This window comes from Apteryx mantelli, chromosome 8 (genome assembly GCF_036417845.1).
Source record: "Apteryx mantelli isolate bAptMan1 chromosome 8, bAptMan1.hap1, whole genome shotgun sequence".
NCBI lineage: Eukaryota > Metazoa > Chordata > Aves > Apterygiformes > Apterygidae > Apteryx > Apteryx mantelli.
Genome location: NC_089985.1, coordinates 20,154,229 through 20,176,153, shown reverse-complemented (window position 1 = coordinate 20,176,153; position 21,925 = coordinate 20,154,229). Strand labels below are relative to the sequence as shown.

The following is a 21,925-nucleotide window of genomic DNA, read 5'->3' as shown; positions in this document are numbered from 1 at the left end:
TCTATGTGTGTTTTGTACTTTATTAAATAAAAAGGAGAAGTCTTTTGAGAATCAGGCTGAACTAAGAATTTCAATCTGAATGCTCTAATTCATTCACATTGTGCTGCTCTTGCAATGCAAAATAGACTGAGCAAAGAGAGAAATGGCTAAGCAGGAAGACCTTTTCTCTGAGGTCTTCACTGTGCGCATAATGCTGGCAGAAGTACTTCCTACATCAGCTATCTCTCTCTTCCTCCATGCTAATGCAGAGGAAGTGTTGAAGATGTTAGGTATAGATTAGTTTTCTAATTCTTCCAAGACGAAAAATGCCTTGTAAACTTCTCACCTAACTAATGCTTGGGATGGCATAATGCTGCAGCAGAGCACTCTCCATGAAGAATCAAACATTTAATTAAAGAAAGTATATTTAGCTAACATTTCACTAGCCTAGTCCTTCTCAGACTGGCTCTATCTGTCCTAGTAAACTAAAAGACCTTGGAAACAAGAATGGGCTCTGGCTCTCATTGATCTATGCTACTGACTTGTTAGGACAGTGTGTGGCATCTTTTTGCTCCAGACTCACCAGCTCTCTTCCCAGACAATACATAGCTAAGGTTCAAAGGTTAGTATTTACGGGGGACCATTCCCAACCAGCAGTTTGGATGTGGCCTCCATACTTTAAAGTGTAAGAGAATTTAATGTTAAGGTCATGCCAAAGAAAAGTCCATGACCAGTTTTATTTACAAGTAGAAATGTAGCCATTATCCCATGCCCTTCTCATCTGGTGATATAAGGAATTGACTGCCCTTCCTAGCTGTTTAATATTCTTTTATACTTCTATCCCAGTCCTCTTAACAGTGATGACTTGGTTGATATCTTACTTAGAACTACTTAGTTCTTATCATCCTAATAGTATTCAACATTTCACTATATAAGTCCTTCAGCATCTCTCCATTTGAAACAACAAACATGCAGCATGTACGTTTCTTTGTGTATCTGAGAGTTTCTGTTTTGCAGTAATCTGTGTAAGCATCCAGATCTCTGCTTCACTGCTAACTGCTGGGAGGCAGAACTGAGACACAAATGCTTTTTTAGTTCTACCTTATTCTTATACTATGAACTTGTATTCTTATACTATGAACTTGTAGTTTTTTATTCTTTTCACTAGCACCCCTGAATACATATATTTTTATTTTTTTTATTTTCCTCTCATATATTTTTTCCTCTCATATATTTTTCCTCTCATATATTTTTATTTTCCTCTCATGGCATATGTGAGTTTCACTTCACTTTCTTCTCTTTTGGTTTGTCTTTGCACTGTTATTTTTTTCATGCTAAACCTTTTACCAGGGCCCTAGCTGTCCTAAATGTTTTAAAATAGATAATACAGTCTGTCCAAGTCAACTTACTAAATCTTATACTAATTATAAATTCATGCTTTTGTCATTTCTAGTCTGGTTTGTAGGAAATCTTTCTCTCTAAACAGTTCAGAAGATGTTGTATTACCCTTATGTGAAATTTATCTCCCTTGGCATTTAATCTGTAAGTAGCCTGTTTTTAAAATAGTTTATGCTTTCCAGTTACTCTGTGTTTGAGGGCCCTAATGCGTATTTCTTTCTCAGCACTGGCTGAAATTTTGCCAGTGGACTGTAATTCTTTGCAGTGAATACTGTACAGAGTCATTATAAAAGTGCTGCAGTTTGCTTGAATATGCAATATATACAAACTCCTAGCGGGATTTGTAAATTATATTGCTGTAGAGAAATTGAAAGATGCAGGAAAAGTGGAAGAAAAAGAAAAGAGTATGGAAAGCTAAGATCAGGGCAATTGGAAGAAAAGGGTGCTGTGGAGCCCCTAACACCACTTTGTACCACCATATCATCTGTGTTTTGAGAAGCTTTCCAAATGCCTTGCAAACCCCATGAGGGAGTCTGTGTACATTCTGTATGCAGGTGATCTACATTGCCACTACAATTCATCACTCATGACATCCCTGTGAGGTAGATAAAATGCATTTAATTAAGGCTCATGATCATGCACCATTGCAGACTAGGTACCCCAGATGGTATACACCAGATGCTACACCCATGATGATAGGTGCCTTAAAAATACTCAGTACAGAAAGATGGGTGAAACAGCAGAGGCAGTGGTAGAATTACAGAATGCCCCTGAGCAAAAGCTAACAATTCTCATACTGGGTGCATAAACATATATTGATTTGGAGCTTACTAGAGAACTTAAGTAAGAGAGTATACATTTCAAGGATAAAATTATACATGGGTTCATTTATCTCAGTAATTTGGGACCTTTGACTGTTTAACCACCAAGGAAACCTTTCCAAAATTCATGTTTCTTGTGCTGGACTAGGTGAAGTGACAGTGCTACACATAGTTGAAGTCAAAATAGGAAGATCCACAAAAAGTACCACTAAATCCTTAGACTCTTTAAAACTAATAATTAGCATAAGTGGTAAAACCAAAAGTTTAACTGTCCTTGGATGTTCTGATCAATGTTGCCAGAAACAGTTGTTACTTCAGGTCACTTAAATATATTGCCACAGTTGTAGTCCACAGTGCAAAATTTAAACAAATGTTATATTCCACCGAAAGAAGAAAAAACTGAAAAGAAACTGAATTTCTGAAAATAATCTTTCAAGTTTAGGAAAAAATACAATGCTCCTTGTGACAAAATCACTATCAGCTTTCAAAAATTTGTATCAATAACTTAGCTTTTTGTTTCAAATCAGCCATAAACTGCAAGAGACAAAAGTTCAGGCATGCCATAAAGTTCATGCACTTGTGTAAATAATATGAGGACGCAAGTCAGACCTCTTCCCTTCTCCTTTTCTTCCCTCTTTCCCAAAGAGGGAGAAGGTACCATTAAAATGCGTTCAGAAATCCATTTTAATTTCATAAAACAAAAGACTATTTTGGTAACAGTGGGAAAAGGGGGATGGTAACTCTTCCTCTATCCATCATTTGTAAAGGTATTCCCAAAGGAATATCCTGGATATTAACAGGCCCTGATCCTTTCAGTATCTTTTCCACCAGACATCTGTAGTAAGAGTGACTGTCTATTGATTGGAGGCTGCAGTTTAGAAGAGACCACCACTAATTCCAAGATTTTCAACTCAGGGTTCATGTTTCCACCTTCGTTATCTGCAGGGAACTTAAACAGTCTGTTCAACAGTGCTAGACTTTATGGAAAATATCAAAGATGCATATTTTCAAATAGGAGTTATAAAAGACTTTGCTGTAGTGAATAACAATTTCCCTGCTAGTGTCCTCAGCTTCTTGTGTTCTTCAGTTTTTGATTATTTTAAACTCAGTTTCTAATTTCTCTGTGAAGAAATCTTCCCAAATGAACGTCAATGTATGCATATCTTGCAAGTGCTCCTGAAAATGTTGATTACTTCTGTGCCTCTCCTTCTCTCTAAATTTTTCAGTGGACTGTACTGGAGGGAAAACTGATCCATGTATTGTAAGGTGTAACTGTCACTCTCTAAGAACAGCAAGAGCTTGGAAACATTTGGTCCTTCCTGGGACTCCAGAAAACTGAAACACAGTGGTCAAGCTATTAAATTCCAGCTTTTTTTGTAAGACCTGGAAAATCAGTGATGTACAAAAAACAGAACAGAAAACTTATTTTTATGGATTCCGAAAGCAACCAGAGAGATGGAAGGACTGAGTAAGAAAGATGTTTGACCACTTTTGCAATAGTTCTACACTGGAAGTTTGGAAGAGAAGGAGGAAAGAGAGTTGTGGATGTTTGTATAGGAACAAACTTTACTGCTGTGTTCTGAAGGATTTGCAGCCATTTCTTTTCATTCCATATCACTGGTAGCTTTGCTGCAGAGGTAGACACCTGATCTGAGCAGAATGTTCAAGTATTTGGTGAGTTGTGCATCAGCTCTCAATTCTCATTTGGAAGTAACAGCCACTCTTTTCATACACTACTTCCTTTAAGTTTAATTTAGTTCATTATAAATTTAGCATTAGATGTATGCCCAATCAATCCTAAAAGAATAACATAATACTAACAATTCAAAATTACTCTTTTTGCTTTGACTTTTCTAGTTCCTGCAAACAGTAGAAGTTTCAAGCTATATTAACTTTTATCATTTTTTCTTGCTTACACTAATGGCAGCAGTGCTGCACATTTCTGATGTTGCCTTAGATTCTGTCATTATTGAAGCTCCCTCTCTTTGACTCTCCTGAATAATTTATGAAATGTTGGATTAGAATATCAATGCCTTTTTTCCCCCCAGGAATGGCCAGGAATGACTTGTTTTTTTCTGAAGAGTTATTTTGGTCAATATTAATTGACTTCCAAGAACTTTCTCCCATCAAGAAGTGTGTGGGCTCAGTGCAACTGGCATGCTTTTTGAAATGTGAGTCTGGCAATATTATCTTCATTAATTCTTTCATTTTTGGTATACTGGAGTCCACAGTACAACTTTAGAGACATCTTTAATGCAATTGTTTCTATAGTGGACTAGACTCCAATAAGAAGAGGTCAGTACAACATCTGTTTTATTTTGCTTACACACTAACGGGTACCATTGTGCTATTTCAGGAATCTCTGGAGTATAAAATAAACCGAGATTTAATGACTTGGAATGTGGTGTTTCAGCTGATACTTTGACAAGCTGCTGGCCTGCTATACCTTGTGCAAGACTCTTTTAATCCTTCCTAGAGAATGGCTAAATTGGCAGCAGAGTTTACATGCCAGCTTAACATATTTTCCAGTGCAAAGATTCAGAGAGAAAAAATAGTGAGATGCGTAGAATTGAGAAAGTCTTGAGTACCTGACAAAAAAGTAGTCATCTGGTTTATTGTATTACCATAGATATGAACAGTTTCTTAATGCGAGCTATGAGTTTAAAAAGCATAAAGGTCAGCTGAAATAGTATTTATAACATGTTTCTGTTGTCTTTGCTAAATGTATAGACCCAGCTTCTCAAGCCCATTAAATTTGATAGAAATCAGGTACCTTCACATCACTGATGACATGAATAGTAATTGCAGATTTCTAACTACAGGTATTCTAGAGAACATTGCAGACAATACTGAATGATATCGCTAGGACAGTTTTGACCACTGGTGGCAAACTTCATGGGTAGAACTAGTGGTCAGAAGAATTCTTTGAAATGAGAGATACACCAGAGCTTAAATTGTTCCATTAAAATTTTTCTCAGTGTTTCAGTTAATGTTGCTTTTAGCTTCTCATAGATTTCACATATTGTCTGGGAGGCCTGTCCCTTCTTGTGGCAGCTAGCAGTGCTTTATGAAGACAAATATCTGAGGTGCACTGAGAAGAAAAATAGATTTTGTAACTGAAGTCATAAAGCATATGACTTCTATGCTTTAATGAGTTACAAGGAGCAAAAAATTAGAAGTTACCATTTAATGAATGTCAGTAAGCCAGAGTTTGTTTTTGCTTATATAAGTGCAATCAGAGATATGTCAATCTGAACTCTTCAGAGTTGCTCTGTTATTACCCAGGTTTTACCGAGATCCGGCTGCCATGGTTTTTTTCTATCAGTGCATGCTGTCCTTGAGTAAGGATACGCTTCTCTGTCTGCGTAGCTCAGCTAAATGCTGCAATAGCAGAGAGTAAACCATTTCTAACTAGTGTGATTTTTTAAATCAGTTTCACTACTCAGTAAAAGTAGTGTACAGATTAGACATAATAAAGGAAAGTGCAAGACTTAGCCTTCCACTTTTTACACTGCAGTTCCCCCTTCTACTCTCTTTTTATCATGGTAAGATCTGTGTATTTGACAGCCATAGAGTCTATGCTGTGGGAAGGGAATATGGACATTTGGACTGGCAGGAAGTGTGGGGTACTCTGACCAGGCATCCAGAGTGGATGGAAGAGCAGAACCTGACAGCTCACTTGACAGGCATCTGCCAGTCACTCTGGATGTAGTGCCCTGTACGCCATTAGCCCAGAGGTGTTTCAGATATGTCTGGTTACAATAGGACTCTTTTCAGTAAACAAATGTCTGGGTCTGAAAATTAATGAAAGGGAATGACAGAAGTATGGGTTTGTTCCTTTTTCTCTGTTGATAGTAGTCTCGTAACCAGGGATTCCTGGGGGCAGGGCATAGGAAGAGTAACCGGAGTAAACTGGCAGAGGAAACATATGAGAAAAGCACTTTATGTTACTGTGTTTTGGAAACTATCTATATTCTTGGAGTGCTTTTTGGGTTTCTTTTTAAAGAACTAATCTAATAACGGAAGAAACTTGAAGTTAAAGAATAATTGAGAAATTGGTCTCTTCCTCTGCTTTCCTCAGCAACCAACAAAATTGATGCATCTCTTGCCACTTCTCCTGTAGGATATAGCAGGAGCTGTGGATTGCTGAAAACAAATTATTTAGTCCTGAACTCAGAGATGCTTACTTACCATTTCAATTATGATTAAAGCTAGAGGGAAGCACAATGCATACAGGAATTCCAAGCCTCAGCTTTCTTCAGAAATAGTGGCAGGATTTAAAGTTCATTAAATATATTGTTTGTTCCATCCATTCTGGAACATTTATAGCAGTGGAAAGTTCTGCTTAAAAAGAGATGGTATGGTCTTTTTAATACAGAAGATTCTGGTTTTGGGGATATGGTCATTAAATGTTAACATAATAGTTAAAACAAATACATTAAAGAAGCATGGTCAAACTATTGTATCTTTACAGATTTATAGATTTAACCAATTAGTCTATCAATTAAAAACTGAATTATTTTGTTTTTAATTGCAGGTCATTTAGCATATTTGTCTTTTCCTGGTACTTCAGTAATCAGGTATTTTGTTAGATGCTTTTGACTATAGTTCATTCAATAATTTTCTGTTCAAGTGGATTACATTAAAAAAACACATTCCGTCCCAGAGCACTTTTCTGCAGTAGCTAAATGTTGGCTTCTATTTTAGAAAGCCTGTGACTGCCAAAACCATTCACAGCTCTGGCTTTCTCACCTGGCCAAACTAAGACCATCTGGAAAAAGAAACAGAATCTGCAGGTGCCTTTCACAGACTGTCTTTGGAAACTTAATTTAAAGTTAGTCTCTCCATGCCTGATGCTCCTGGACAAAATCAAGAGGCCAGAAATTAGAAGCACAGAAATTACAGTATGTTTTCTTTCTAATGTGTAAAGCTCAAAGCCAGATTAACTCTGCTCATCTAAAATACATAGAGGTGCATATGCCCAGTTGACAAAAAAATCATGATTTTTAAATATTTTTAAATCAAAACTTCCATATGCAACCACTATGATTTTAAAATCTTTGCAGCTCTTTGTCATGTAAAAGGGGGAAAAAGTTGCATCAATTTGATTCTGACATAAATTTAAAGCTGAAACCATCAGAGCACTGGGTAATGTCATGCAACAGCAAAAAGCATATTATATATGCCATTTGATTTCCAGTTTCTACTTTGTACACTTTCCTGGAGACATCTATATACAGATAGACCTTGCTGCAAATAGGAGGGGTTAAGAGAAGTTAAGACTGAGAGAAGGTGTGTATTTGTTTGTTTGCTGTGCAAGACTTTTATCAATGGAGTGAACAAGGATCGCCCTGAGGAGTTGTAGGTGTAAAGGTCTGAAGAGGCAGATAGAAGATTTAGGGATTCATGACAAATTTGCTTCTCAAATACAAAATGAAAAAAGGAACAATTCATAGGCTAATATCCATTTTTCATGTATATGCAGCATCTCAACCATTTTACTCTACTTTTAAAACAATCCAGATACTTTGGCTTTCTAAGTATTTCATGCTTCCTGTATCCCTGAGGAAAGCTATATTATCTCCATAGTAACCAATCCTTTATCACAGTAAAACAACCTGGTTCAGCAATGGAGCTTCCTTAAACACCACCACCTTTTATGGCAGTGAGCTTTCAGGAGGGTGTGAATTAATGGTCAGGCAATGAGGAAAGCTGCTGCTTTTCCTGGTAGTGTGTACTAGCTGAGACTTAGTTCCTGATTTGTTCTCAGGAGCAGAGTTCATGGCTTTGCTGTCTTTCCAACAGAGGGACATTAAAGAAATATTTAGAAGGTGCAACATGATAGATTGTAGTATTTTAGTTTCTGTGCAAAATTAAAAATTAAGAAAACCACAGAGGCATAGCTAGAATCTAACTAAACATGTTTATTGGCTATGAATAAATATTTAAGGCCTAGCTACCTGTGTGTGTTGCTGTTCCTGGACAGTTTTTATGGCTTTAACAGGCAACAGAGAAATCCTGTAGTGGATCTACCCATTCTTTCAAGGGTTATTATCTGATTGCTGTACCTCACAATATTGCCTATTTGTGTAAAAAGATATACTCACATTTACAAAAGGATGTCTAGCAAAACTTCAGACAGTATTATACAACATGTTACTAATGAGTATATTACTGCCCTTTTGCATTACATTTTGTGGCTATAGAAGTAGTCTTTCTGAAGCAGCACTATTAACTGTATCTCCTTAGAAATACCAATAGAGACTCTGGAGGACTGTCACAAGTTTCCCTCTGTGGCTAGATTATTGGCTTTTTCATCAGACAACCTGCCTACAGAACCTCTTCCAGAATTTGTTCATGAATGGTGGTGCACATATTTTTATGTGCTATTTTTAGTGGTGTCTCTACAAGGCAGATGACTAAGCATATCAATACAGAGTTTTGTTATGATGTTTCAGTAGTCTCAAATTGGAAGTGTGGTATAACACTACTCGTAATTGATTATAATATTGGGCTGCTGCCAAAAGAAGACATATCATGCCTCAGTTGTGGATTCCTTCCCTTTCTTTGCACTGAGTCTAGTGATCACTGAGGTGAATCTGTTCAGTTGGTTGATCTGCTGGCAAACTATTCTTTTTTTTTCCTGGGGACTTCTGTCAGATCTGTGAGCAGAACCAACTCACTTTGTTGGCTGCATGATCATTAATTAGATCCATTGCAAGAAAAGCAGTGGGAGAGAAAGGCCACGTGTGGGCAAGCTGAACTTCCTTTTTTTTGGAAGCAGTCCTCAATTACACTAGATTAGGGGTAATGTGAAACTACACCCTAAGTTTTTTTTTTTTTCTAGTTGACTGCACAGTCCAGCATGGCTACCTGTGCTGATTTGCCATTATTTTCCCTTTTGAAATCAAGAACAACTGCTTATGGGTTATCCTCCCATTTAATATAAACTGAAAAAACTCTTTTTGTTTGTGAGAATCCTTCAGTCAATCAGGCTCTAACAAACAAGGCCAAACATTCTTCAAATAGCATTGTTGAGATGTGATTTATAATAGTGTGGGATGCAGCTTTATAATCAGTTAAACAAATGTAATCTTGTGATATGGGCTAAATTTATTTGGGATTATGGCGTAGTCATTTCCTTGCATTTCCAACAAATCAAATCTTTCTACTAATCTATTTCTGAGAATCTGGTAAGGAACTGATGTGAGATGTTTAATACAGTTTATTATGACAATAGTTGAAACTTCGGATGTGAACTGAGTTTCATTGTCACTTGTAATCTGTTCAGGAACTTTTAATGACAGTTTTAACACTTCTACTGCTGGTTCTGAACTAGCTGAGCTCCCGCAGAATGCTTCGGGCCATTTAGGATGAGTATCCATTGTAGCAGAAAACATGATTCTTGAACAAGGGAATTCTCTGCCATTCCCTGAAAGTAGTGTGACCACATCTTAAGTTTTATGGAAGATACAGTACTAGTAATAATGTTATTATCCCAATATGCTTGGAAATGAATCCTGTGAAAATTAAGTATTTTTCCTTATTTGGTATAATACCACATTAAAACAAACTTTGAAGAATCTTTTGAAGATTTTGTAAATGGATTTTAACAGTAGGTGCTGCGACTGTTATATTGTCCCATTGACAATGAGTACCAGCAGTGTCCCAAAATACTCCTTCTATAGATCACTGTCAAATATCAGATGCATGTTCTGTTCCATTTGTTAATCTGTAAGCACAAGATAACTAGTGTCTATATTAGTAAATATGTCCCTTTTTATCATACTTTATCTTTCAGATAGGTTTCAGCAAGGTTGATCTTGAGGAAATGCATCTGCCACCTAATAAAGTAGATGCAGTCTTTATTCTAGGAAGAGGATGGACATTTGGATGCCTCATTGAGTTAATGTAATCTCTAAATTATCCTAGATCTAGAAAACTTATAGCTATTTTCATTGACACTCCAGGGAGTTCTCCATTCCTTTCAGTTGACCTTGAATATAATTCCAGAGGACTGAAAATGTCAAAGTTTTGCCTCTAGTTGTGATTGTAACCATAAAAGATACTAGACTGACACTGCAAAATCTAGGCATTGCAAAGCCTGAAACAATTTTTGTTTCATATGTTTTAAGATTGTAATTCCATTCTGGCAGCCTTAATATGACCTTTTCCAAAAATTCAGCTATTTTCTGTTTTGGGATGAAGTTAATGAGTGTTGTAAGCAACTCTCCAAACACAACAATTTGCCAGTCCAACTGAATCCCTACCTATCAGGTAACACATGTCACTGCTGCTTCCCAGTACAGAGGTTTACAATACTGTATTACCCCTGCCATGAAAGCATGTAAGGGAGCAAAGGGTTTTCTGTCCATATACTATTAGAAATATTGAGATTTCTTGCAATTCTCACTTTCTGGAATTGTCTGTGATAAGCCAGCTCCAAAACCATGGAAATATCAAGCTCCACAGGAGACTTTATATTTTATTTTGCTTCTTCCAGGAAACGAAACAATAAAAATACCTTCAAAATTAGACAGTTATAGAATCACGCTAATACTCTCCTTGGACTCCATATTAGTCCATACATGCTGATGAATATAAATTTTCCTGTGGTATTTTTCCAAAGGTTTTGATTTGTCACTGACCTGCAAATTCCATGTGTTTGCCCAAACTTCTTGCAGTTTTTCTTTGACACAGAAGCCATTTGCATTTTCAGACTGTTTCTCATAATGAAAATGCACAGTCTTTGAATATTGTCCTAGACGTTCTTTCTGGCTGATCTCAGCTTCTCTGCTCCACAGATTACCTAATTCTGTTGCAACTCTGAAACATATATTAAAATTGCTCATTCAGTGAAGGTGCCAGAGAATAGCATTTCCTTGCAGGTGGTGCTGCTTCAATCTGTGTAGCACATATAAACCAAGTCCCTTGAATCATTTTAACTATCTCCAAACAACACTCCATTATTAATTTTTTTGTTGCAGCTCGTATTCAGGAACTGATTCACTTCCTGATTCCCTCTGTAAAAGGAGAAACCCTCTGCAAGCATCACTGGCTTTGGGGGTAGGTGATTTTGCAGATTTTCTGCAATCTCAGCAAGTGTTTTCTCTACTCTTTGATAGGACCTGTAAGAGTGCACAGAATGTTTATACACTTTACCTCCATTGTAATAAATAAAACTGCTGTCTTTTTGTTCCCTGATATCATTAAGCAGCTTATGCTAATCTCAGCACAGGTGACCTAATATTTGAGGAACGGCTTTTCAGATAGGCTGGACTATAGTTTTTTGCACTTCTTTGCAGTCTGAGCCAGTTACTGATGGGCTGGAGTTGCAGCTTCACCTTTTTCTGGTCCTTGCAATGTCTCTACATTAGAAGTAGGATTTGATCTTTATGGCCAGCTGATTGTACCTGGCTCATACACACTAAGAATGTAGGTCTTGCACAGTTGAGTTCATATTAAACAGAAGTGGATTTTCATTGGTTTAAAATAAATAATATTTTAATTTTGTGAGGAATATGCACTCTCTGGTGGAGGCCTAAAATTCCAAATTTATGCCTGAAGTGAATTTTTAAATTTGTATTGTCAGCCACTGGAAAGCTGTAGTTGCACAGGGAAAAGGAAAAAAAAAAAAAGAATGAATAAGCAAATAAACAAAATACCTCTTCTGTTTAATATAGTGTCATGAACATGGTGCTCCTGTAACTAAATATATAAAACTATGTATATATCGACAGTTTTATATATGTGTGTGTATATGTGTGTGTGTATGTAAACTATGTAAATTATTGCAAAGTGTGAAAGCAATTTGTTCATTTGCCTGTACCTTGAACAGAAAGAGCTATGTGGCACCAGCTTTTGGGATTCATGAAATATATGACTAAGAAGGGAATTTCAAATCCAGTTTTCAGGGGGTTATTCCCTCTTGCCACAGTGAATAAAGGGAGGGAAAAAGGGTCTGTATGGTGTGATAGGAAAGGTAGGATTGTAGGACAGGCCTCTCAGATTCTTATTGAAAGCAATGAAATTTATGCAAATTTTCTGTTTGGCTTGTGTATGCTTTTGTAGCCCTGTTATAATGGATACACTGGGGTCCTACAATACATTTCACCTTTCCTGTTGCCACACTGAGAGCATAAGTTAAAACATTCACTTCTTCCCTTTTCCCTGAGTTTTCTCAGAATCAGCCTCAGTTATTGCTGGAGGGATGAAAAGAAAGTCTGCAGCACAGCAGTGAAAAAATGATGACAGTGCAGGATATAAGAAATCTTGTTCACTCATATTTCAGTAATGATATACACTGGAGTACTTAGAGCACATTTGCAATTGTTTCTGGTATGCATTAGACTCTGTAGTTTTGTGAGCCTATACAAAAATAATTAATTCACACTTCATTTGTTAAGTATTTTTAATACAGGCTTAATGATCCTTTAGACACAATATGGTCCAAAACCTTTTTCTGCTTCCAGAGCACAATATTTGTATTGTGGCTTAAGAATTTTAAGTATCAGTGTAAAGACCGTGTTTGCTTCCAGCCCATTCCCTGATGCTGCAAGCACACATTCAGCTACTCTTCCATTTTTTTTGGTGCTGTAAGTGAAGTCAGTAGGACTACTTATGAAGTTAGGCATGTGTTTTAAGACTGATATTACAAACAGTAACTGAAACATGAATAATGTGATCTCACGCAGCTCCAGAATAACTTTCATCACTAAAATGCAGAATTTAGCTGATACTACATATCTAGGCTTTTTTTTTTCTCAATTCAGCTAAAAATGAAGGAATTGTCATGCTGGATGAGATCTGGAGATCATCAAATGCAGTATCTAGTTCCCAGGAGATTTCAGCCAAAGATGAGTTAGAAAAGCATTCAACATAATAATTAGGATAAGCTGTTGCCTAATAATTAGCAATGTCTTTAACCCTGTAGCTTCAAGTAACCAGTGTTTAGATCCAGTTTTTGCATCCACTCTAAACCGCCTTTTTTAATATGCACTACTGTAACTGAACATCTCTGTAATTTATACAAATTATAATCCTTTTTGAGTATCTATCCTCTTTGTATATTCTTGTCTTTAACAGCAGTGATTTTCATGGTCTGTTTCTGTGTTGTAGTATTACCTTTGATCAGTCTGCAGTTAGCTGTCTGTTGGTTTTGAGTGTCTTGTTCTTACATTGTGAGACATTGTTCTTACATTGTGAGAACAGGAATTTATTCTACCTTCATTGCACATGCTTTTTAGCATCTCCTTTGTGATTCATCTCTTTTTCAAGATAAACAATCCCAGCATTTTTAGTCTCCGTAAATATACCTTTTCTAGGTTCCACTGCTTCTTTGTTCCCCCTTGAATTGTTTAGTTCTACTACATTTTTTTGAGATCAAGTGACAAGGAATGAAATTAATGACAATCACATTGCTGATTTTTAGACATCTAATTGAATTTGAAATGTTGATTCCCCCAAAAGTCAAAGGGTTATACTGAGTACCTAAGTTAGACATTCAAAGCTTAAGTATGCTAACAGGGGAGAGAATAATGATTTCTTTAATGGCACTTGAATATATTCCAGATTACTCTTTACCCAACTCCTGTTTTTTGGATTGTAGTCATATATTTTCTGAAGGACTTTATTCAGTTATCTATGATGAAACCCAATTAAGTAGAAGGAACTACCATGCTATAAGTTGCCTTGTGTGGAAGCTGTTTTGTGCTCATTTTATTTCCATGTAATAAAGTGCTTTCTTTTTTAACATATATTCATTTTTATAAAAAAAAGAGAGAATTTTCTATTTGCTTAAACATTCATGTGCAAATTGTACAGTAAGTTGTTTCTACTACCTGCAACAATATCTGCTAACATTTAAATGCAATTTTTTTATTTCAGTATTTTAACTGAATGTTATTGCAACTGTTACACAGTCAAATACCTCTTTGAAACATAGAAAACTCTTGATTTCAACAACAAGGTGCCACATACCTGTTAATGTCCTATCATAGTGAAAGTATCCTGAATTTTTTAAATTTGCTCAGTTAATATACATCATTCATTCATGCTGAAGAACATTGTTTCTTTCACACAACAGAAATCGTTAAAATTCACAAATTGTCCATGACCCAAATTCATACTGTGTCCCAGCTGGCATGATAAATACTATGGTTTGTAAACAATCTTTTCCTTTTTTTAATCTTTGTAACATCACTTGTTCCTGATAAAAATAAGGTAGAAGTACCAACGGTTGTATACAGTGAGTGCAATAGGGAAGAATTATCTGGAACATTGTTAATCCCCAGCAATCAAACACAGAAGCATATAAATTTACACCAATGCCTCTTAAAACACAGTTAATTTGTTCATATTTTCCTAGGAGCAATTAACAGCAGGCAGGAGTTTTAACAAAATAAGATTGTGATTCCCACCGGGACTATTTGTAATGAACATTACTGAGCAGCAACAACTTCAAACTGTTTACATTAAGACATGATTAATAACAAAGCTATTAAGCTACACTTTAGGTTATATGTAGTGCCAAGTTAAGGGATATTGCTTAATTAAGTATCATATTCATCAGTAATCATGAATTTTGGAGGGGTTGGGTTTTTTGGGAGGGTTATGGTGATTTGCATCTCTTAATCTTTTTCCTGAAGGATCAGTAGAATTCAGCTCACTTCTTGCACAAACTTGTCATATTCTACAATGTAATTTTCTAATAAAGTGGGTTTGTATTGCACCATTTAGAAACTTCAGTCAGAGTAAGTGTCTGTTTATGATAGTTACTCAGAGCTGTACAAATGAGCTCTTAAGGGAATTAATTAACTTTCTGTGAGGGTTAAACAGGACTGTTAAACATGCCAGTGGAAATTAAGTTTAGGGAGTTCATTATAAAACCTGGAGAAAGTTTAATAATCAGATTCTTAATTTCTGCATGATTGAACATTGACTCAAACTTGCTTATTTGAAAATATATTTTTACTGATAACTATAGTTTTATCAAATACAGAATCTCTTGAGTTTTGCCAAAACAAATCAGAAATGACTTTTTAAAATTCTCTCTGAATAAGGTGTTTACAGAGATAGATAGATCTGTATTATAGGGAAGAAAATATCCATGCTCAGGTATTGCTTTAAAAAAAACAAAAAAACAGACCAAAAATTTCAGCCCTATGGAAATTAGAATGTGAATTCTTACATCAGACATTAACTCAGATTTTAGTTTTACTGTGTGCAATACTTTATTCCAGGTTTCCCTGTTAAAATAAAACCACTGAGATGGAGCCCTACGATTTTTCACTGTTTAGACTTCTAGTATGATTAGGCTTCAGAGACTAATATGTAATGTAAATTATGTTATTTTGCACAAAGACATTTTCACTGGCAGTTGTTATAAAAGTGAAGTTAACAAATGTTTGGGGCTCTTTAGGTGGAATAATCATGCAAAACATGAAAAGTGTATTTAATAAATCTATGCCAGAACTGACATTTTTTTAGAAGCACCTAGTGCTTTAGAAGCAAAAACACCAAATGAAATCAATGAGATGTGTGCATCTAAGGAAAGTTAGCACTTAAGAAAATCTAAGTCATGATGAAAGAAATGCCTGGATTTTTAAAAATGCAGTAGCACTATTCTTCAAGACTCTCAGTTGCTGTATAAATTGTATCAGGTGATATAATTTTGTAATTATGATATCACTGAACTCAAACTAGTATTTGAGTTGGCTTGCTTTAAAATACTGATGCAATTAAAATTTTCTTACTTGTGTTTCAGTAACCCCAGTCTTTAATGTCAACCTTTTAGATGAGGGTGCCTTGATGTTTTAGCAGTTTACTTGCAATGCTGTTCACAGCACAGCATCTTTATTCCTATTCACTGTTTCACCCCCTGTGGCAAGTTTTGAAATTAGGAATGGTTGGTTGCCTGTTGGTAAACTGAATTTGCTCTCTTGATTACATTGTCTTATTAGAGTCCTTTGCAGGTGTGACATTTTAAGCAAGAAATGTACTGCTTTCATTATGAAATCCCCCAAACCAACATACTCAAGCAATAATTAACATTTACATAAGGTGACTTTCCAAATTAGAATTAATTCTGTTATTTTGGATTCAGTTTTTTCTTTATAAAATGCCTAAGCATCCCATGTAGGTGAGGAAAATCAGTTTTGTGATACTTGGAGTTCTTTCTGTTGAACACATTACATATTTAATTGCTTTTAGGACACTAGACTTTTGATACGGAGTGTTATTCAATACAGAGCACAAATGAAGTAGCGCAAATGCAAAGTACAAATGAAGTAACATTTATTCTCTGCACCTAAATTATAAAGACCAAGTAAATAATTTGACGAGGATGTGGTAATACATATGAAGTGTGTACTAACTGTCACTGATTTTTAATGAAATGAAGTGGACTTACTTAATAAAGCTCAGCTTACACATACACACCTAACTGCACTGGTGCTTTTTCTCTGAATTTACCGATTGCTGTTTTCTACACTACTTCAGACAATAAATAAAAAAAGTCTATTTTTAGAAAGTCATGAGATCATTTGATCTTCGTGAAACTTACTTATACTGATCTCAAAACTGGACCTAAGAGCTTCATGATCTGATTTTAGTAGATACAAGAAGGACATAATGTTTGAGCTGGTGGACAAGCCCCTGGTTTTTGATCATCTTGGGGGAAGATCGATGGTTCCCTTTGCAGGACAGGCTAGTTGAAAAAGGAGTTGAATGTGGGGGTCTGAATGCATTAGATGATTTAGTCTGTTAATTAACCCTTCTGATTGAAATTTGTGTCAAATGTCTAGCCATTAACTCATGTGAACCTTTTCTCTGTTGCATTAAAGATTGTGTATTTTCTTCTCATGAGGGTACTTATACACAGTAGTCAACTGATTTCTCAGGCTTGTGGTAAGATAAATACACCAATCTCTCTGTAAGGCATTTTCTAAAATATGGTTCATGTTGAGGCTACTTTTTAATGTCCTCTGTTGTCTAATAATTGGTTTGCCAAACCAATCATAAGGGAGATTTTGCTCCTCCCAAATAAACCCAGCTGAATAATTCCTGTTCTCTAGCCTTAAGTTGAGCATTAATGAATTCCAAAGCTGTTATAATAATTATGAAAACACTGTTCAAAAAGTTGTAATAGGATTTGAGTTTTATGATGTAAACATTTGTGCCTAATGGACAAGATTGCAAGTTGGGAAAATATATAGTGATTTTTTGAATAGGTTAAAATATCCTATGTTTGAAGGAAAGTATATTTTTAGATAAAATCTGAAAATTCATTCTATTTCAGTATATGCCTTGGGAAATAGAGCACCAAAGCAATTCAAATTGTCTCTTTCTGTCTTTTTTCTGTAAAGCCTTCTTTTACAGCCATTCAAGAAAGCAAGAAAAATTGGTTTCCCATATACACGATTGTCTGGCAGCAGTTATTCTAGCAGAAGACAAAGTATCATTAAGAGTAACATGGATCTGATGAGGGCTCCTTCCAGTTATGCCTTGGCCACAGGACTGAGTAAGTAATAAGGGACAGTGTACATTTTCGAAGCAGTGTTGAAGAGTGCCACAGTCAACAAAACATTTATGCTGGCACCATGCACAAAAACTGAAACACCAGTTACAAATCTATGCAAGTATAAGGATGTAGACTATTCCAGCTGCAGAAATAGAAAAAGAAATACAAATACAGTTATAGAGGATTTTAAAATATCTTGTGTTATTTCTTGTAGGAGTAGTAATAAACCTTGACTTTAAAATTTATTTGATTTATATAGAAACCAATGTTTCTGGAAGCAATATGGTAGCACTGTTCCTAAGGATTGCAATGTACATGGTCTTTTAATATCTGAAAAATACAGTGATTTTTGTTGAAAACTTTTGGGTACTGAAATATTCTTTACTCATGCTAGTGATACCTGAAACTTGCACTGGCATTTTTATTTTCTTTTAAATTCTTTCAATTTTATACCAGAATTTATTTCAACAACTTATGTCCAGGAAAAAAAAGATTTTAAAAATTACATTTCTATTTTACAGGATTTGAAACACAGTGGTTGTTACTTCTTTCAAAGCTATAGATAAATCCATATTTTAAAATTTTAGTTTAATTAAATCACATTTGAAAATTGGAAGTTCTGTTACTCTTTTCTTCCTAACTTTTCTGCTGCTAGTAGCAAAGATATTTTTTGATAACCAGTCCTTTTCATTTTCATTTTTTTTGTACGTAACTTTTCTTTATTTTCTGAATTTTGGAAAAAATTTCAAAAAAGAAAGGACCAGAAGAGGAAAAAGAAGCCTTAAGTTTTCAAAATCCTTCATTTTTTTGTTTTTTGTTGAACCATGTATGTGCCCACGGGTGCGTGAACTGGTGTGCTCAGGCTTTTACACAGAAGGTTAGCCTTAGCTGAGGGACGGGATCTATCCCTGTTCCAGGGGCATTAACTTCCCAAGGCAGAACAGAGAGGGAGTTACTGTTGTCTACAGCTATTTGGGGACAGTAAGCAGAACACCAAGTCCAGACTGAGCATGTGAGGAAGATTACCAGGCGTAAAGATCTGACTCACTCTGGGGAGGAATAGAAAAATATGTAAAATCAATACAAACAAACATGCTTAACTTCCATTAGCTGAATGAATAATGGCATTGATAATCAGCTACTAAGGGTTTTTTTTTATGGTAATACTGGATAGCAACGTTCTCTTACTTGTTTTCTGTCATTAAATTTATGAGAAAATGGTCCTTAACAATGGGTATAATTTTCAGGCTTTCTGCAGAGAAAAGGATATGGTCCTAACAAGGTAAGATACACTCTCAGGATATCAAGTAAATATAGGGTGCTTTGAAAAGTGTCCAACAAGCATGCCAAGCTAACAACACGTTCTGACTTTCTGAATACAGGAGTGAATCAGGTTTGAAATGTACTTTTAGCTGTCTCTGAAGAGTAGAGACATTGTGCATTTGCAGGAATTTTTGGAAAATGCTTCAGGTTTTGAGAAGAGGCAATTGATTACAGAGAGAACCAAGATGACTAGCTTATAAAAGATGTCCAGCTTTTGGATGGCTCATGAACCCCTCTCCAAATATTCAAGATACTTTAAACAGGCCTATTTCTTTTTGAGGATCTGACTATAGAGGAGCATATTAAACTTTAAAAGAAATCAGGAGACCTTTAGTCACTCAGTGGTCTTTCCTTATCCTCTCCTTTTTGTCCAGAAGTTGTTCTCTTTCATGACTTGTTTCAACTGCTTTCAGTATCTAGAAAAGGATGAGACAAAGTTTTAAAGTATGCATATTAACAGAGTATATGGGTTATGGGCAGTGGGACTGAAGATTGCTATTTATGTGATATAAGAATGATCCAAATATTTCTTGGTCAGAGTTAGACTTGCATTTATAGATGTAATGCAGTTCTTACGTAATATGACTTTAAAAAGCGACTGATTGAAGTGATGTAGAATATAACATGATATTTTTATGGTATACTTTGAAAAAATTTTTTGGCAATATTGCAGCATCTAACTCTTCAGCCAAATACTTTTCTTTGGCACTTTCTTTGCAGAAAGCAGCCTTTCCGGTGTCTCTATTGGACAGAACTGCACCAGTGAAATCCTCCTGCCTAGTTTGAGGTCATATAAATCCAGATAGATAGTTTTGAGACATTATTTTGATGATATTTCAGAGACATAAAATCAGCTTATAAAAGATTAGTGCATATATTTTCCAAGTAGTAAGTAATTATTAAATTGTAATGTATTATTATGAAATAGTAAGTGGTTAATGAATTATGCATAGATGGAAAAACAGCAGGAGAAACTGAATTCATGCATATTTCTTTACCTGCTTATTTTAACCAGTTTTGTTGTAACAGTCTATGTCACTTCTTGATCCGTTTCCATATAATTATATTGACATGATCTTCCAAATCATTCAGGCTTCTTTTCCAGAAATCTCAGCTGTTCACATTTTTTTATGAAGCCAGGCTCTCTTCAGGCTCTGGCTATCTACCAAAGGACCTGGCCAGAACTTTTTCACAGTTAGGCAATACAGATTTTGTCAGGGTGTCAAATTTTTAAGCGAATCACTGACTTTAACAGCAGGTCTGAGTCTGACAAGGACTATTTTCAGCATCATTCATATTCTCTATCATATATATCACCCTCAGAACTCATTTTAGAAAACAGAATTTTACATCTCTAAGCTACTTCATTCAGAATATTAAAGTGTAAGCATTTCCACATGTGGAAAAAAATGTATTAGGCTTTGAGTGAAAACTATTTATTATTGAAATGTTATTGGTGCCTCTTACTTTAAATTAAAATTCCTGTTCATTAGGGTAGATGGATATACATAGACTTTTTCAGAATCTGAGCTAATGTGACTAGAGTAGATTTTCTAAAGTATATTTCTATTTTTTATTTCTATTTCTATTCTCTGTCTTTAGATATTTTTATCTCTATAATCTTTTTACTGAAATGTTATTCAGTATTAAGTATTCTTTCATTTTATGTGTACCCCTATTTTTTTCTCCTCTGTGTGTCCAAAGAAATCCATGCTTTCTTGTCTCCTTAGCTGTTGTTGTTTTGCTTGAACACAAATAATAAATATTCTTCCTAAGAATATGTATTTCCTTACATCTGTCAGTGTTGGATTTCATTTGTTCATCTAGTTGTTCTGCATCTTCATAAAGCTTTATCAAGTTCTTCTGAAAGCACTGAAGAACTGCTGTTCTTCTTTTAGTCCTATATAATATTTATTACCTTAAGGAGCAAAGTCTGTTCTCTGTAAGTTATTATTAAGGGAGCTTTGATTCAAGTATTGATAAGGTAACCTGTAATATTCTGTAGGTTATTGGACACAACTGAGTGCACTTCTTCATAGTGGTTCTCAAATACCTCATCCCTTAAATATATTGATGAATCAAGGTTAAAAAAAGAGATTAAATCATAAAATAATTCAACAGTATGTACTTGGGTTTTTTATGTTTCTTCAATGGCCTCCATAATTCCTCCACTTGGAAATGAAGGGCTGTAGTTGTGTGTCTACGCTCAGAGAAATTAAAGCAGAACAAAAGTCTCCTGATGGATTATAGCAGCTTCTGACATTTTGGTTTCCAGTGTGACAAAGGACTGCTTATTCCCTAAATAAACATCACCCCATGCAGACAGCTCTTCCATTTGAACTTGTGTGAATCGACTAAAGCTTTGTTATAAGTCTCTCTGGAGAGGACTGACACTCTCAGGTTGGTGACAGAAGAACCTGGCAGATAGCTCGAGGGGATTCTTGCATCACTTCAGCTGCAGCTATGATCAGGTTTTTAAAGTTCTGCTTGAAGATAGGCTTTAACTGTTTGAAAGGCAAACAATTCTGGAAGTTTCTGTGGAAGAGAGAGTAAAAAAAAAAGAAAGAACCCCCCAGCAACTAATAACTTGACTAGAGGACAAAAGGTGAAATATGAGAATCAAGCTCTAAGTGTGCACTGAAAAAATTACCTGGAGCTTTGGTGAAAAATCATTTAAAGTGAGATTTTTACATTGTTAATTGCATGTGTGCTCTGAAACAGTACTGTCACTGCCGAGGGAAGAGTATAGCTTCAGCTGTGCTTTCTGTTGAGAAGTTTGGACAGGAAAAACAAGGGTTTGGGGGAAAGTATGTGTAAAGATCAGTGAGCACTATGTTACAAATGGCATCTCCTGAGTCATTAAGTGGGAGTCCTTCACAGGCAC

At 35.5% G+C, this 21,925-nt stretch overlaps 1 long non-coding RNA gene across 4 annotated transcripts in view; it reads right to left on the bottom strand.

The window, feature by feature from the left end:
* Positions 1-21,925, bottom strand: part of LOC106499669 (uncharacterized) — a 169,287-nt gene that overhangs the window by 92,048 nt on the left and 55,314 nt on the right. The window contains exon 3 of one of the 4 annotated variants that reach the window (XR_010884789.1): positions 19,370-19,457. The exons of the other annotated variants lie outside the window; for them this stretch is intronic. This is a non-coding gene — a long non-coding RNA (uncharacterized lncRNA). The remainder of the gene's footprint in view (positions 1-19,369; positions 19,458-21,925) is intronic. 4 annotated transcript variants of the gene reach the window in all.